Source organism: Manis javanica, chromosome 7 (assembly GCF_040802235.1).
Source record: "Manis javanica isolate MJ-LG chromosome 7, MJ_LKY, whole genome shotgun sequence".
NCBI lineage: Eukaryota > Metazoa > Chordata > Mammalia > Pholidota > Manidae > Manis > Manis javanica.
The window spans coordinates 30,463,866-30,479,229 of record NC_133162.1 but is presented as its reverse complement, the minus strand read 5'-3'; the positions used below and the strand labels follow the sequence as shown (position 1 = coordinate 30,479,229).

General features: G+C 48.0%; 1 protein-coding gene across 1 annotated transcript in view; it reads right to left on the bottom strand.

Moving 5' to 3' along the window:
* SLIT1 (slit guidance ligand 1) overlaps window positions 1–15,364 on the bottom strand; it is a 158,125-nt gene that overhangs the window by 110,550 nt on the left and 32,211 nt on the right. The gene's annotated exons all lie outside the window — the stretch shown is intronic.

Below are 15,364 nucleotides of genomic sequence, written 5' to 3'. Positions count from 1 at the left end.
CTCTCTCACAACCCTGACGCACTTGGCTTAAAAGTAGGATCCCCTTCGGAGGCAGAGAGAGAAGCCAAGACCCCATGGCAAACTGAATTGGCAAGGCTGAGCGGGGAAAGCCTAACACCTCAGGAACAGGGGCAGCAGGAGGGTACCCAGGTAGCAGCGATTGCTTGCTGGGCAGCAGACAGGCCTTGGGAGGCAAAAGGTCCCAAGGCTGAAACCTGAGCAGAGCGAAGTCCAGGCGGGCTGCAGTGTGTGTCTTAGGGGAGCACCTCAGCCTGTCCTCTCAGCAGCTCTCACCGGATGCTGCCCTCCTGGCCTCACACTGACCAGCTCTCTCCCCACAGGGGCAACTCTTCCAAGAGAAGAAAGGCTGCAGAGACTTTCAAACACCACTAACAGGTCTTGCCTCCTGTTTCAAGGAGCAGCAATGACAGGGAACAGGTTAGGGTGGGTCTGCATCTACAAACGTTTCCCCAAGACATGGTGAGACCTGATCCTATTTTATCTGCCCTTAAGAAAAACACAGCTATGATCTGACACACCATGCCCTGGGGTGGGGGAAGAAGGGATGGTGGTTGGCAAGGCACTCCAAACCTCTGGGTGGGTCCTGCATTTCTGGGGATCCTGGGGTAATCACAGAACTTAACGTTGGGTGGGAAGCCTTGGATTGGCTAGCCCAAGGTCAGCTTCTGCATTTGGCATTGGTGATAAATAAGAATGGGGACACCCTAGTGACACCATATTCTGACAACAACCCATCTCCTTAAATGAAAATTAAGAACACACCATCTCTGCCCGGCTTTCTACAGAGTGCTGACAGGCATGATCTGCTCACACCGAAGGGCCACTAAGCCTTCAAAATGAGCAGAAAAGGATGATGCTCCCAAGTTTTAAAAGCCCCTGATTCCAAGATTGCAAGATTGGAGGCACATCCTTGGTGTATAAAAGGCAACATCACATCCTCGCAACATGATGTGACATGCCTGGGGGCAATAACTGTATCTCACTCCAGGGTGTGAGCTGATGCACACGGTGGGGACAGGGACTGGAGCAGACTGAACACAGCTGAGTCCTCCCTGTTAGAGTCAAAATGGTGACTGTCAAAGCCCATGCCTCAACAAAGCTCCATGCCTCCGAGTTAATCGGGCAGCATCCTTTCAATGTGGACCAAGCAGATGCCCAGTGAAATCAAGAGAAAAAGAACATGTTTGCTGGTTAAGTTCCAGTCCCCTTGGTCAGCATAAAAACAACCACATTTTTATTTCTTTAAAAGTAATCTTTTCCTCCTCCTAAAAAATAAAGGGAGTTCTTTACAGAACCTCTGAGTCAGCAAACATTAGGTATTGACAGAAGCACTTTGGAAGGAAGTAGTCTTCATGGCTCACTTCTTCCTGCTAGAAAAAACTCCAATATGTTTACTATCAAGACTGAATTTCCAGAATCTCAGCCACCTTTGGTTGCCCAATTATCTTTGTTTTAAAAAAATCAAACAAAAAAACCCAAATCATCAAAAAATCACCTTTGGAAAATTTTGCTATGTTCTAACATATCCCAAGCATAGAATATATTCCAAGGATAAGATGCTGGTATTGCATAATGGAAATGTAACTGTTTTCTTTTATTCTTGCATCTTCTACTGATAGAGGGAGTAGGACTTCACTACCCAGGAAACTACAAGCTTCATGTTTCTCAATGGTTTTCACAAGCAAAATGTGGGCCAGAATCCCAGGCCCTGGCACTGGCAACATCATATTTTATCCCTGCTCAGCAATTTGAGATGGACCTTACACCTTTTTCCCAGATGAGAAAACTGAGTCTAAGCAAGATTAAACAACTTGCCAGGTCAATTAGGCAGTTGAACAGCTAAGTAGCAGAACAGTTGGATTGCAGAGTTCAAACTCTTAACTTCCATGTTATACCTGATCCCCAACTCTGATTATTTCATCAGCACCACAGGATATACATTAAGTCCAAACAAAAGCTGGACAAGGGCTTCCCCACTTCAGGGCCTCCAGGTGGCCTACACCTTCAGAAATGCACAACGGACACCTGCACACACTTCCGCCATCAACAGGTGGCGCTTATCAGCAAGGGATGCACTCCTGCGGGGAGCCCGGGGGTCAGAGCCATTTACAGGCTGTGGTCAATATTCAAATGACCACAGCTTTCCCCTGAGAACAACTGAGGGCACCTGCCATGTCCAGCTGGCTGTGAAAGACGCTATTAAAAATAATCAATAAATGGGCTCCAGTCTTTGTTTGCACGGTTTACTGTAGGACCTGAAGAAAATGATTTCTTATCCTTTGTTTCCTACCCATGGAGTTGATGACTTGTAGGAAACTGTTTTGTTTTTTCCAGTTGCCTGTAGAGGAATAAGACATTCAAACAGTCGGCTGTAGTGACTACATTTCAATGTATCTAAGACAGAAGATGAATAGCATGGGGACGTTTATGTTAGAACAGCTGTGTAATTGATATATGTGCATTCGTCCTGGTGAAATATGATTTTCCATCTCTACTCATTTTCTTTCACATTCTTTTTTTTTTCTCTCATTTCACAGACATCAGGAGGGAAAAAGCCAGGCTATGAACCAGCCATCAAATTCTCACAGCTGATGCCCACCATCCCCTTAAGAAATCAGCAGTCACAGAACCAGCCGTAAACGCGGCAGCCTAGCCTCAGACCATGTCTAACTCACGCTGATAGTCCTGGACCAACAAATCATTGCACACAGCAGGCTTGTAATGGGTTGTGTGAATGAATCCACCCATACAGAGGGAAAAGCAGGACCCAAGGCCCCCACCACTGACCTGGGGAAAGTGATACTCGGGAAGAGGGCTGCCTTTCAGCCAGGCGGCAAAGTGAGGGGCTGCCTCCAGAATTCCTGACTCCTACAGGAGCGACACTTTCCATGGGAAACCACAAATACCCTGGAGCCTAAGACCAGCTGCTGCTTTGCAAATATCAACCAGGTATCATATTAAGGATTCCGGCCCACTGCAGAGCACCTAGAAGAACAGGCTCCCAAGGTGTCCCCATCAGATGTGGTGCCTATTTAATACTCTAGACATGCACCTGAGGGCAGAGACGCCCCCTTTCCCTTCTTTCCTAAATGTTTTCTCACAGTTAAGAAAAGGAGAGCTGGTCACACACACAAATAAGAGATAAAAAGTCAGTTTGCTGTTTTGTTTTCTAAGGAAAGAATATTAATGTGATCCAAAAATGGTTGGTTTGTGGCAGAACTAAAACCTCCACCAACAGGTCACTCCTCCAGACTCCAGGACACCCCTGGTTGTTCCATGGGGAACCTCATGGAAGCCATAAAATTCCCAATGCAAACTGTTAAATGGCTTCCTCTGAAAGCCCCCAAGTAATAAATACCAGCCCCTCTAAGAGCTGACATGTCCAAAGGCTCCTCCTAGAGGTGGTGAGCAGTTCTGGTGGCCAGTGAATAGGAAGCCCTGGTGTCCTGGGCCCTCCTCTGTATGGCAGCAGAGGGCCCTGGGGGTGGTCTCCCCCTGCACCCAGGCCACTGGGCTCCTGCTGGAGGGCCAGGAATTCCTGACAGTGCAAAGCCTCTCACAAGCGAGTGCCAGGGGTGCTGCCAGCCATCACCCGCCACTATGTGGGGAGCCGTGGCAGCAGCGATGGACCTCCCTTCTTTGCACTCATTTCTGGCATCAGCCTGGGGCTCTGGTTTCTGCAGAGAAGGTCTGCCTTTTCCTGGGCCCTGTGGGGTGACGAAACCCCAGCGTGGCTTTTCCTCTTCCAGTCATTCCTCACCCTGGCCTCATCCCTGGGAGCGAGAGCATCTCTGGCATTGGCTCTGGGGAGGATGAAAGAGTGGCCCCTGTCTCCCTGCCAAGGGGATGTCATGCCACCAGGATTTATGCACCAGCTTTCCTTGTACCAGCCTTTCCCAGGTTACTCCCCACCCATTACTAGCCCATTAGTTGCCATGTGTTTCCCCAAGCTGGCACCAGCCCACACTGCCTCTTTGTTACCCCACGGCTCTCAGGCCAACCCCTCCCCACCAAAGGGCTGAGCTGCAACTCAGCACTGTGAAATATTTCCTCCCTCTCTCGTGTTCTCCTCCCTGCCTCCACCCTTTAGTAAAACAAACCCGCCAAAGGGCATTCTCTGCTCTGTTTGCACAGCACGAGCAGGCCCCCCAGTTGCCTGGTGCCCCTCATCCTCCATGAACACACTTCCCCTCCTTATCGGTATTCAGTCAATACCTTCCTTTTCTGACCCTTCCCTGCTTGGCCTCTGAGATCTGCCAACAGAAGGGCCTTTGTTGAAGGAGCAGAGGGGTGCAGACACCAGGGCTCTGAAGACAACACCTCAACTTCAAAGGGGGAACTGAGTCATGGTTCAGCAGGCTGGTGAGGGCCCCCCGGGGAGAGCGGCTTTTCTGAACACCTCCAGGACCAGACTGTTCAATATCTTCTCACAGATCACACACCACTTTCAGAGCTTTTCATTGATTTCTATTGTTCCAAATTTGACTCCAAAACATGGGCCAGAATCTGGGGTCTGGTAAATACACAGTTATACAATGCGCTGGAAGCACTTTGCTGTAAGGATGGCTTCCAACACCAAGGACAGGGCTAGGGGCCTTCCAGGCACCCACTGGCTGCCAGTTTCATATGTCTACAGGCAGAGTACATCCCAAACACCATTCAGATAGGGCTTCTCCCCTGTTCACAACTCCTCTGCATGTCCCTGGTTAGACAGCTGTGCATCTGAAAGCACCCCGCGGATATCAACCCAGGTTCCCCAGCATCTCCACACGCATCCCAGCAGATGCGGATTCAGCCCTCTGTGAGCTCCCCCAGGGAGGAGGCAGCCAGCAGAGCAGCCCACCCCTTGGCAGCTAGCTCTTCAAGAAGACTGCCTTGTACAGAACAAATCCACTTCCCCACACCTTCCACCCACTGAACCCAGTTCTGCTTATGGAGCAAATCAACTCTCTTGAACTCATGACAGCCCTTCAAATAGAGTTAGAAATTACTCAGAGTCCCTCTACATTTGTTTTCATCATACCAGACAGCCCAGGCTCCTTAACTAGGTCTCATATGAAATGTTTCCAGACACTTCCAATGTTAGCCACCCTCCTCCAAAGCATATTGAGGGCTCTCACCACAGCCACCCACAATAAAACACAGATCCTGGTACTGAACACTGTTCTCTGTATGTGCTCAAATCAGCACAGACTAGAACAGGCTTATCCCCTCCCTGGGAGAGGACCTTGCCTCTGTTAATTCAGCCTCAGGCTACATTTGCTCTTTCAGCCACCTTACCACACTCAGCTCATCCTCAGCGTGAAGTCACAAGTGCTTTTCATAACAAGTGCCGCCAAACCAGGTCTCCCCGACTCAGCACTTTCAGGGCCAACTTCATATTTGCTAGTATTTAATTTCACTTCATTGATTCCAGCCTAGTTCGTGGAGATCTTTTTCAATCTTATACCTGTCATCTTGGGTATAAGGCCATCCCTTTGCAATTTTGTGCCACCTGAAAAAATCTGCTGAGCATCCCTTCTGTATATTCATCCAATTAATTAATAAAATAATAGAGCAAAGTCCAGAGATGTTAATGACTTGCCAAGGTGTCACAGCCAGATGGGGACAGAGCCAAACCTAGAATACAAGTGCCCTGATTCCCAGTCCAATGTTCAATTCTACCACACTGTGAAAAAGTCGTCAGAACCCCTCAGGTCACTATCTCTCCAGGCCTTTACCACCCTACCTCCTTACTGGTCTGTCCTGAGAGTCCCTGACTATAGAACAGAATGGTAATGATTGGAAGAAAGATGAGGAAACATCCCCTTAGCTGAAAGATCACAGTTTGTTACATCACACCAGCTTCCTGAAGCTATAGCTCTATGCTTCTCAAGGGAGCCTCTGAAGTAGCCCACCCAACAGCCTGGGCCAAACAGGGCTGGAAGGGCAAGGAGGTCCTGGGATAGAAGCTACATGGGATAATTGGGGTAGAACATAGGGGTCTACAGAGACCTGGGCATAGACCTGAAACTTGGAAATAATCGATACAGTGCACAGTCACTTAAAGATAGCTTCAGCCCTATGGCCTCTTACAAACAAGTCTCACAGATTCATCCTAGAAACATACATGGTCCTTTGAAGAACAGCCAAAGATAATGGCCAGTTAAGGGACTGATCCTTAACACACATCCTTACTTTGAGTACAATACTAGAGATCACTGGGCTAACATGCCAGGAAAATAGGTCAAGGTTAGTATGAGAATTCCTAAGGATCAGAGCTACTCATCAATGAGACCAGCTGTCATGTGAAGTCATAGACTCCCCATCACTGGTGTGTTTAAGCAGAGACTAAAATAGAATACTTTTGTCCCATTTGAATCTAAAGGTCTAAACTTCTATACCCTTTTCTGCTCTAACAGGTCCCTTGTGCTTTCAAGGATAGAGCTATCACTAGATCCCGAATGGCCAAAACAATTTTGAAAAAGAACAAAGTTGAAGGACTCACACTTCCAGATTTCAGAACATATTATAAAGTTACAGTAATCAAAACACTGTGGTGGTAACATAGAGACAAACAGTCAAAAGTAAGAGAATGGAGAGCAGAGAAATAAACCCTCACCTATATGGTCAAATGATCTTCAACAAGGTTATCAAAACCATCCAGCGGTGAAAGGACAGTCTCTTCAACAATGGTGTTCAGAAAACTGGATAGTCACATGCAAAAGAGTGAAGTCTAACCTTTACCTTTCATCATATGTAAAAATTAACTCTAAATGGATCAAAGATTGAAACATAAAACCTAAAACTATAAAACTCCTAGAAGAAATCATAGCCAAAAAGCTCCATGAGGTTAGGCTTGGCAATGATTTCTTTGCTATGACATCAGAGAAGTGGAAAGCCAAGCCAGTGACGTATCACCTCATACCCATCAGGACAGCAAGTATCAATAATAATAATAGTAATAAAATGGTGGTAAATAAGTGCTAGCCAAATGGTGCAACCACTATGGAAAATAGTATGGCAGTTCCTCAAAAAATTAAATACAGAACTGTCATATAATACCATAATTCCAGTTCTGGGATACTTTCAAAAGAATAAAAGGCAGGATCTCAAAGAGATATTTGTTACATCCATGTTCACAGCAGCATTTTAACAATAACCAAGAGGGAGAAGCTATCCAAATGCCCCTCAACACAGGAGTGAATAAACAAAATGTGGCATATACACACAATGGAATGTAATTCAGCCTTAAAGAGAAAGGAAATACTGCCACATTATGCAACATGGATGAATCTTGTTCACATTATGCTAAGGGAAATAAGCCCGTGCAAAAAGACAAATACCGTATGAGTCCACTTCTATGAGGCACCTGGAGTAGTCAGATTCATAGACACGGAAGGTAGAATGGTGGTTGCCAGGGGCTGGGGGAAGGCAGATAGGAGGAGTTGTTTAATGAGTGTAGAGTTTCAGATTTTCAAGATAAAAAAGTTCTAGAGATCTGTTTAATAGCAATGTAAATTCACTTAACACTGCTGAAATACACACTTAAAATGGATAAGATGGTAATTTTATGCTATATACTTTTAATCACAATTTTTTTAAAAGACATCACTGACAAGAGGCAGGACAGTCTAGAACTAGAAGCACAAGGAATGTGGATTTCAGTGAAGCAGAATCAAGCTACAGATACATCAGTGAAAGTGAAGGAGCTTTTGGAATATCAATACCAACCCTTTATGTACATGTGACAACCTCTACTGCCCCTGTGGGCTTTTGGAATATCAATACCAACCCTTTATGTACATGTGACAACCTCTACTGCCCCTGTGGGCTTCTAATGCCAAAATAAGCTGAAGTCCCAAAGTAATAAAACTTACTGTATATTCTAGGAAGGACTTTTGATGCTAAGAGGCTCAACTTTATTAAAGTTAAGATTAGAATTAGCAGAGATTGATACCAGTCAAGAATCAATCAAAGAGGTAATGCACATATCCAGGTGTTTATTTCTTTCAGTTTTGTGCTATTTAGATGACAAATCTAAATGTAATGAGTTACCATTCATGCCAAATTAATCTAATGAAGAGCTCTATAGCCAGCTCATGGACAATGCTTTCAGAGAAAGCTGTAGAAATTCTTCTTCCATCTGTATGAAGTCACTAGCTCATTTTCAAACTATACAACCAAAGAAAGAAGAGGCTGCATGAGTAAAACCCTTGGGCAGCAGGCAGCTGCCTGCCAAATCCAGATGAGCTGAGGCAATGGTGCCATCAGAGACACAGTCTGGCCCCACAGAGAGGCAAGTGGTAGAGCCAAGGATTGGCCCTGCTCTGAGCAAGGAGACCAGCAAGGAGGCAATCAGGACCCTCACCACAGCCTAGCGGTGAGCAAAGGGGAGCCAGAGAAGCCCACCAGCCTGGGGCAACTCATGAAGTGTTGTGGGGCAGATTATGCTTTGTATCCAAGTAACGTGGCTAGATGTGGCACGCATGCCCACCCCCTCCATCTCTTCCAGGATGATGGTTTGGGTGATGATGGTATTCAGAGCACCTGTACTGGGTGGTCTGTACAAATCACCCATAACCCTCACAACAGTCTCCCTCATTTTACAGGTGAATAAGTAGATACAGAGACGTTAAGTGACTTGTCCAGAGTCCCACAGCTGATCAGTATGCTTGATCATTGGAGGAAAGGAGAGGATTCAATGCCAAGGAGCCTAACTACCACCTGGTAGAGCTGGAAGAGCTGCTCAGGGTCCCACTTCTTTGGTAGGTTCCTGGAGCTAGGATGTTGTGTGCACATAACTCCATAAGCCCCACAGGGAGGGGCGAGGCTGTACTTCTCCTCACTGAGAAAGGGAAGACACATGTAGCAGACAGAATAATGCCCCCAAAGACATCCACATCCTAATCCCTGTAACCTATGAACAAAAGATGCTTTACAGACATGATTACATTATTAATCTTGAAATGGGGCTGTTATCCTGGATTTCCCAGGTGGGCCCAGTATGATCACTAGGGAAAGAAGACAGCAAGAGCCAGAGAGCCAGAGAAGGAAATGTGGCAGCCAAAGTAGAAGCTGGAGAGAGTGATGCAGCCAAGGGCCAAGGAAGGCAGGTGGCCTCAGAACGGGAAAGGAAAGGAACAAATTCTCCCCCAGAGCCTCCAGGGGAAACACAGCTCTGCCAATGCCTCAGTTTTAGTCTCATGAAACCCATTTTAGGCCTTTCACCACCAGAACAGTAAGATGACACATTTGTGTCATTTAAGCCATTTAGTAGGTAGTAATTTGTCACAGCAGCAACAGGACTAACACAAACAGCAAGAGCCCACATCCCAGCCCAGAGCCCTGGCCAGATGAGGAAAACCCAGGGAGTCAACGTCCTTGAAGTCCACTAAGGCAGTGTGAGGAAATGGGGTACATGTCCTTTATCAGCTCGGAGAGTCAATGAGCATTAGCCAATCTCAAGTTGCCTCACTTAGATGTGAAAAAGTATACCATATACCAAACTCCAAGAATTTTGCTAAGAAGCTTTTCACAGAGTTAAGTGGTCTAGGGAGGCACAGTCATATTTTTATGCTGCTCATTTTTCCTAAAAGATAAGCACTTCCTTTCAGGCTAGTGCCCCCCTCAACAGGCTCTGGCCGGGCCCAAATCTGACCTGAGAAGGCCGACCCCTCACTCCCCAGCCAGAGTCCATTCTCTTATCCAGATCTGCACAAGGGGCCACTCAGACCAGGCCACTGGTCAGCGCCAGCAACTGGCCAGACAGAGGCCTGCTTTGTCTCAACAAAGGTCTGGACCCCAAAGAATTAAGGAAAAGAGCCAGAGATGTGGGAAGGACTTGGGGATGGGTTTATCAGCTCCTCTCTGCTCCTTCACCCACCCGACAGCAACGGGCCCCTCAACAGCAGGACACCCAGAGCTGTCCAGTCAAAGATCGAGCTTCTGCCAAGAGGGTCCACGTTACCACCGGGGCCGAAGCCAGACTGACCACGCGGGCTCCTTGCTCTGCGGCACAGGGATGGGGAGGTGAGGAACAGGTCGGAGCATACAGGGCAGTGCTTCCCAGCCACTTCACCCGAAGGAGGCCTTTGGACACCTCCTCGACCATACCACCCAAACCCACCATTTCAAAGAGCTGGGACTTTAAAATATCTTAATAATGTATCTTCTTATATTTTTATTTTTAGTTAAGAGACAATTAATCAACTTCCAGTCCAGTCTTCTCATTAGCATCAGTAAGCGTTGCATCCCAAACTGATACAGGATTCCAGCCAAAAATTAGAGAAAATCTATTGAGCAGCACATCTGGCCTCACTGCACACACTGCGAACAGCTTGAGGAGCCCCGTGGTTTCTCCTCTGAGCCTCTCGGGGCCTGCAGACACCTGGCTGGGGATCCCATGTAGAAAGCAGGACTTCCTGGGCTGCAGTGCTCAGCTGAAGGGAGGGTCTGGCTAGGAGCTACAGGGCCCTGGCACATCCTAATCAAAGACGGAGTCCACCGTGCTGTGCGCGAGTGAGTGCCACACCTAGAGCAGCCTCTTGCCAACTCACATCCGTCTCCACCAGCTAGAAATTCCCTGCTCCCTTCACCCCCATCTCAAGCTCTCTAGTCTCCCAGGAAGCAGGGGCACCCTGTGAGTGGGCTCCACACCCCATGGCAGGCAGAGGGGTACCCCTGTCCGCTTCTCCAGACACTCCATCTAACCCGCCCCAGTAGATTTCACCTAACCTATGAACCATCACTAAGCCTTAGAAATTGGCTTCACATGTCTGGGCCACAAGTCAAGACCAACCACAGGTCAAGTAAAACAGGAATCAGCTGGCAAGTAATGAGTCCACAAAGCCAGGGCCCAACACAGACTCGCAAAGCCCTCAGCCCAAAAATCAGAAAAGGGAGAGAGGAACAAGTGAGCCCTATATGAAGAGCAGAAGCTGTTTACTCTCCTTCCACAGCTTTCAGGACAATGTCTACCACCAGAAAGGCACAGCGTGCTGGGGAAACAAGGATGGGTAGGCCTGGGTCCTGCCAGCCTAGCAGAAGAAGTTGGGGAAAGGGTTATAAAGAACAGTGTGAGGGTCCCAGTGGAGGTCTGAGCAACTGCTTAGAGGCAGAGCAGCCCAGGGTCCGCTAACAGCCCAGTGACAAGCAAGATGTGTGGCACCTACACAGCAGACTAACTCAGTCATGAAAATGAATGAGACTTTGACATGTGCTACAACATGGGTGGACCTTGGAAACACCATGCTAAGTGAAATAAACCTGAGAAAGGCAAATACTGTAGGCTTCCACTTACATGAAGCACTTAGAATAAGCAGAGTCAGAGACAGAAAGTAGAATAGAGGTTCCCAGGGCTGGGTGGAGAGGCAGAAATGAGCTGTTGTTTAATGGGTACAGAGTTTCTGTTGGGGATGATGAGAAAGTTTGGGGCGTGATAATGGTGGTAGGTTCCCCAACATTGTGAATGTAATTAATTGTACACTGAATTGTACACTTACAAATGGTTAAAATGATAACTATTAGGTTATGTGTATTTTGCCACCAAAAATAAAAAGTTATGAAGGATAAAAAGGCCTTAGAGAAGCAATAATCATTTCTGCCTGAGGAGTGAGGAGCTGAGGGGCATTTCAGGCAAACCAAGGGGGAGATGTGGGCCCACCTGTCCCTGATCAGGTGTCAGGTACGGAGAGCAGAGGCGGGGAGGGGGCCCTAGAGGATGGCTAAGGAAGGATGGGGCACTCACCCCTGCTCACTCTGCTCCTCAAGAAACCTCTGTGGTCCCTCTGCCTATCACCCATGGGGATAATACCCAAGTGCCCCATGGGGATAATACTTGCATAGGACTGTCACAGTTAAAATAAGAAAATGCACATGAAATGTTGGCATAAGTGTTTAACAAATGGTAATTATTGTTATAATAACTACATGTAGCTTTGGTATTAAGTTTTATGTTTAAAAAATACGTGAGTGATAGCTCAAGCATTTTTAAATGCCTTATTTAATCGAAAAAAAATGAAACCCTTCTCTTACCTTTCTTTGCTTTTCTCTATTTTCCAAATGGTCGATACCATAGTAAAATTATTCATACAATTTCTGAAATTTTTTTTAAAAGTCCCCACTCACCTAAAAGTTATTCAGAGCAGCTCTCTCCTTCGAGCACTCCTATCCATTCAAAGCTTTTTCTATGCTTATGAATTCAGTTTGCTCCCTGCCAAGTTTTATGCTGTAGGACAGGGTGGGAGACTTCATTCCTTTGAGCCCCTGTAAAACGTTCCTGGCAGGGTGCTCTGCTTTTGATGGGCATTCTCCCCTGGGGTGGCGGAGGTGGGTGGGCACCCATTAATGGCTCTCCCCACCAGACCACCTCCAGACCCCAGATTCCCTTAGCCGTCTGACCCTGGGAAGGCCTGCGTGGTTCTGAGGCAGGTGGGTGTAAGAGCCAGGGGCCGGTGCTGTGTTTAGGACATTAATCCATGCTGGGTGCATCAGCCCGACTGAGGCTCAGGATGTCAATCTCAGGCCGGCTGCCCCCATCCGCAGAGGCTCCCAGCCGGCCCCATGGGATGCTTGCCTTTTTCACAACAGCCTTGACAGCAGGCACAGATTTGATGATTGGAAAGCACTCTGAGAATCCAGAATGCTCCATAATTATAACTCATAATCCCCAAATTGTTCCGTGTGGCTGCGGGAGGAGAAGCATCTGCTCTTGGGAAGAGTCTGTGTTAGTGGGGCTCTGGCGCCAGAACAGGGCTGCACAGAGGCAAACAGTGGCTCTGCCTGAAGACTCATCAGGCACACCGGGTGCAGGCTTCTTGGAGTGTGAGCCAGGTGAAGAGGAGTTTGGGGACAGTGCAGATCCTCTGGCCCTCCCACACCTACAAACTCAGGATCTCTGATGATAGTGCCCTGGGAATCTGCATTTTAATAAACTCACCCAGACAACATGGGTTCACATTTCAGGACTGATAGCTTAGAGGTAGATGCTTGGGTCTGGGGTTAGAGGGACCTGGGTTCAATTCTCAGTTCTGATGCTTGTTGTCTGAGATCTCAGCAAGTCACCTGATATGAGATGTACAGGATCTAGGTATTCTCCAAAATAAATTTTGAAAAGTTTCAAGGTCAAATCTAATCCTGGGTAAAGGGAAGTCTAGGGAGGGAGGGCAATAGTTCTGGCAAGTAGAAGGCCCTGCCCTGTCTTGGAGAGGGGCAGCCACAGGAGACCCATTCCTCATGCACCAGGGTCCTCAGCAGCATGGCTGGTTCAGCTCCACAGATCGCTGCCTGGAGTGGACATGTCATAATAGCGCGGTCACCTTCCTGCTTCGGGTAATTTCCCTCGGAGGCAAGACAGATCCATTTTTAACAGCTCTTCATTTCAGCAGAGAATGCCCTCCTGCCTCTAATGGGGGCTGGGAACCAGGACTGGAAGGGAGGCTTTGTTCTTCTGACCAGTACTGACAGTTTAATTAAACCCAGCTCGAGACGGGGTCGGCAGGGTCAGGCATTCTTCAACAGGGCTCCTGCAGAATACTACGTCCACACCTCTCCAGTCACCAGGGCCCTGTTAATGAGTTATTCTGGTCCTTACAGCAGGGATATAAATAAGGGGAAATAAATACCCTGGGCTGCCCTTAATCACCCACCCCCACCTCTTCTAGGTCCAGCAGAGACACAAAAGGTTGATCTTGTCAGGACACATATTGGTTTCAAGGCTAAAAAGAAGCCCAAAGGAACTATGTTTCCAGAAGTGCCTTCTGGATGAGGAAGGGAATGCATCCAGCAAAAGGAGGGATTGCAAGGCAGCGGGATCTGCGAGGAGAGAGTCACTGGGTGCAGACACTGTGCTCCACACCTGCACACAGGTGAGGATGGGCTTTTGCTGCTATAAAAGAAGTGGTCAGACTCAAACACGTCTGACCTCCGTGTGCATCCATGAAACAACATCTCCACATCCCCTGGTGACTGGCTGTCAGGTGATGAAGCTAACCCCAAATCCAGGTAAGCTGTCACCATAGTTTAACTGCCCCAGCAGGAGATGCAAGTCTAGCCAGTGAAGCATCTGCCCCCTCAACTCCAAACAGCTGCTGATCAGAGGATGGCAGACAGCTTTCAAAGGACACTAATGATAAGCCCTCATCTCCTGGAAAGACTGCCCCTAACCTGTCTGTCTTCCACACCATCACGCCAAGTGTTCTTAGCACCTAGAACCATGCCTGGCCCGTGGGAGACCCTCAGTAACTGTAGGAAGACTGGGTGGGTGACTGGATGGGTAGGCAGATGGAAGTGGGGAGGAGGTTGGGGAGGGCAAAGGGCGGGCACTGGGTGAGGTGCTAGGGAATAGTTGGGGGCATGGATAGGTTTATAGGTGGGTTGATAGATGGGTAAGTGGAAGGTGAATGGGTGGGGGCTGGATGGGGGTTGTTGCTGGATGAAGGAGTGGAAGAGTGAATGCATAGGCAGACGGAAGGAGAGGGAAGGTGTTGGCTGGGCGGAGATGGAGGATGGAAGGATTGGTAAGGAATGCAGGGACCAAAGGGCAGATGGGTGGGTTGACTGATGGGTCGGTAGATGGGTAAGTGGAGTGCAGATGCGTGGAGGACTGGAGGGGTGGTGGGTAGCTGATAGATGGGTAGCTAGATGGGTAGATGAGTAGGTAGATGGTGTAGGAGGTGGATGGGTGGTGGGTAGAGGATGGATGGATGACATGGAAGCACGAGCTTTAGCATCAGAAAGACCAGGGTTCAATTCTGGCTCAGTCCCTTGGACATATCACAAACCCTCTTATTTATTCATCTGTAAAAGGGGGAAATGCTGATCTCACACAGAAGTTCTGATGATGAAATCAGATTATGTTCGTAGGTTGTTCAGCATGAGCCTGGCATAGAATAACCTTCCGTTCATTCTAACCATTACTAACCATAATGACTTGGGTTCCTGAGACGTTTCATAACACCCTGGGAGACAGGTAGTGAGAGGACATCGCAGGACAGGGGGTGGATGGGTTCTCTTTTCTAGAGAGTTGGGGGCTGCTGGGCAGGAGCTCCAGGCCCACCCTCAATGAGGGCATTCCCAAGGAAGCAGAGAACACACAGGTAACTTCAGGGCACTAAGGAACAGTTCTGGGGCAGCATCAGCTACTTTTGCTGAGGAAATTTGTGGATAAAATGAAGGTTCCCATGGCTAGGATTCTCACCTGGCCCTGGTTGGCTAGCTCACTACACACATGTGGGCAATATGTTGTTATTGACTCTATTTAAAGAGCTCCGCCCACTGCTCTGGGAGACATGGTGGTACCAGCTGCAAGGCTACGGGAGAGCAGAGGCTGGAGTGCTGGCAGCACCGAGGACAGAGAATAGGA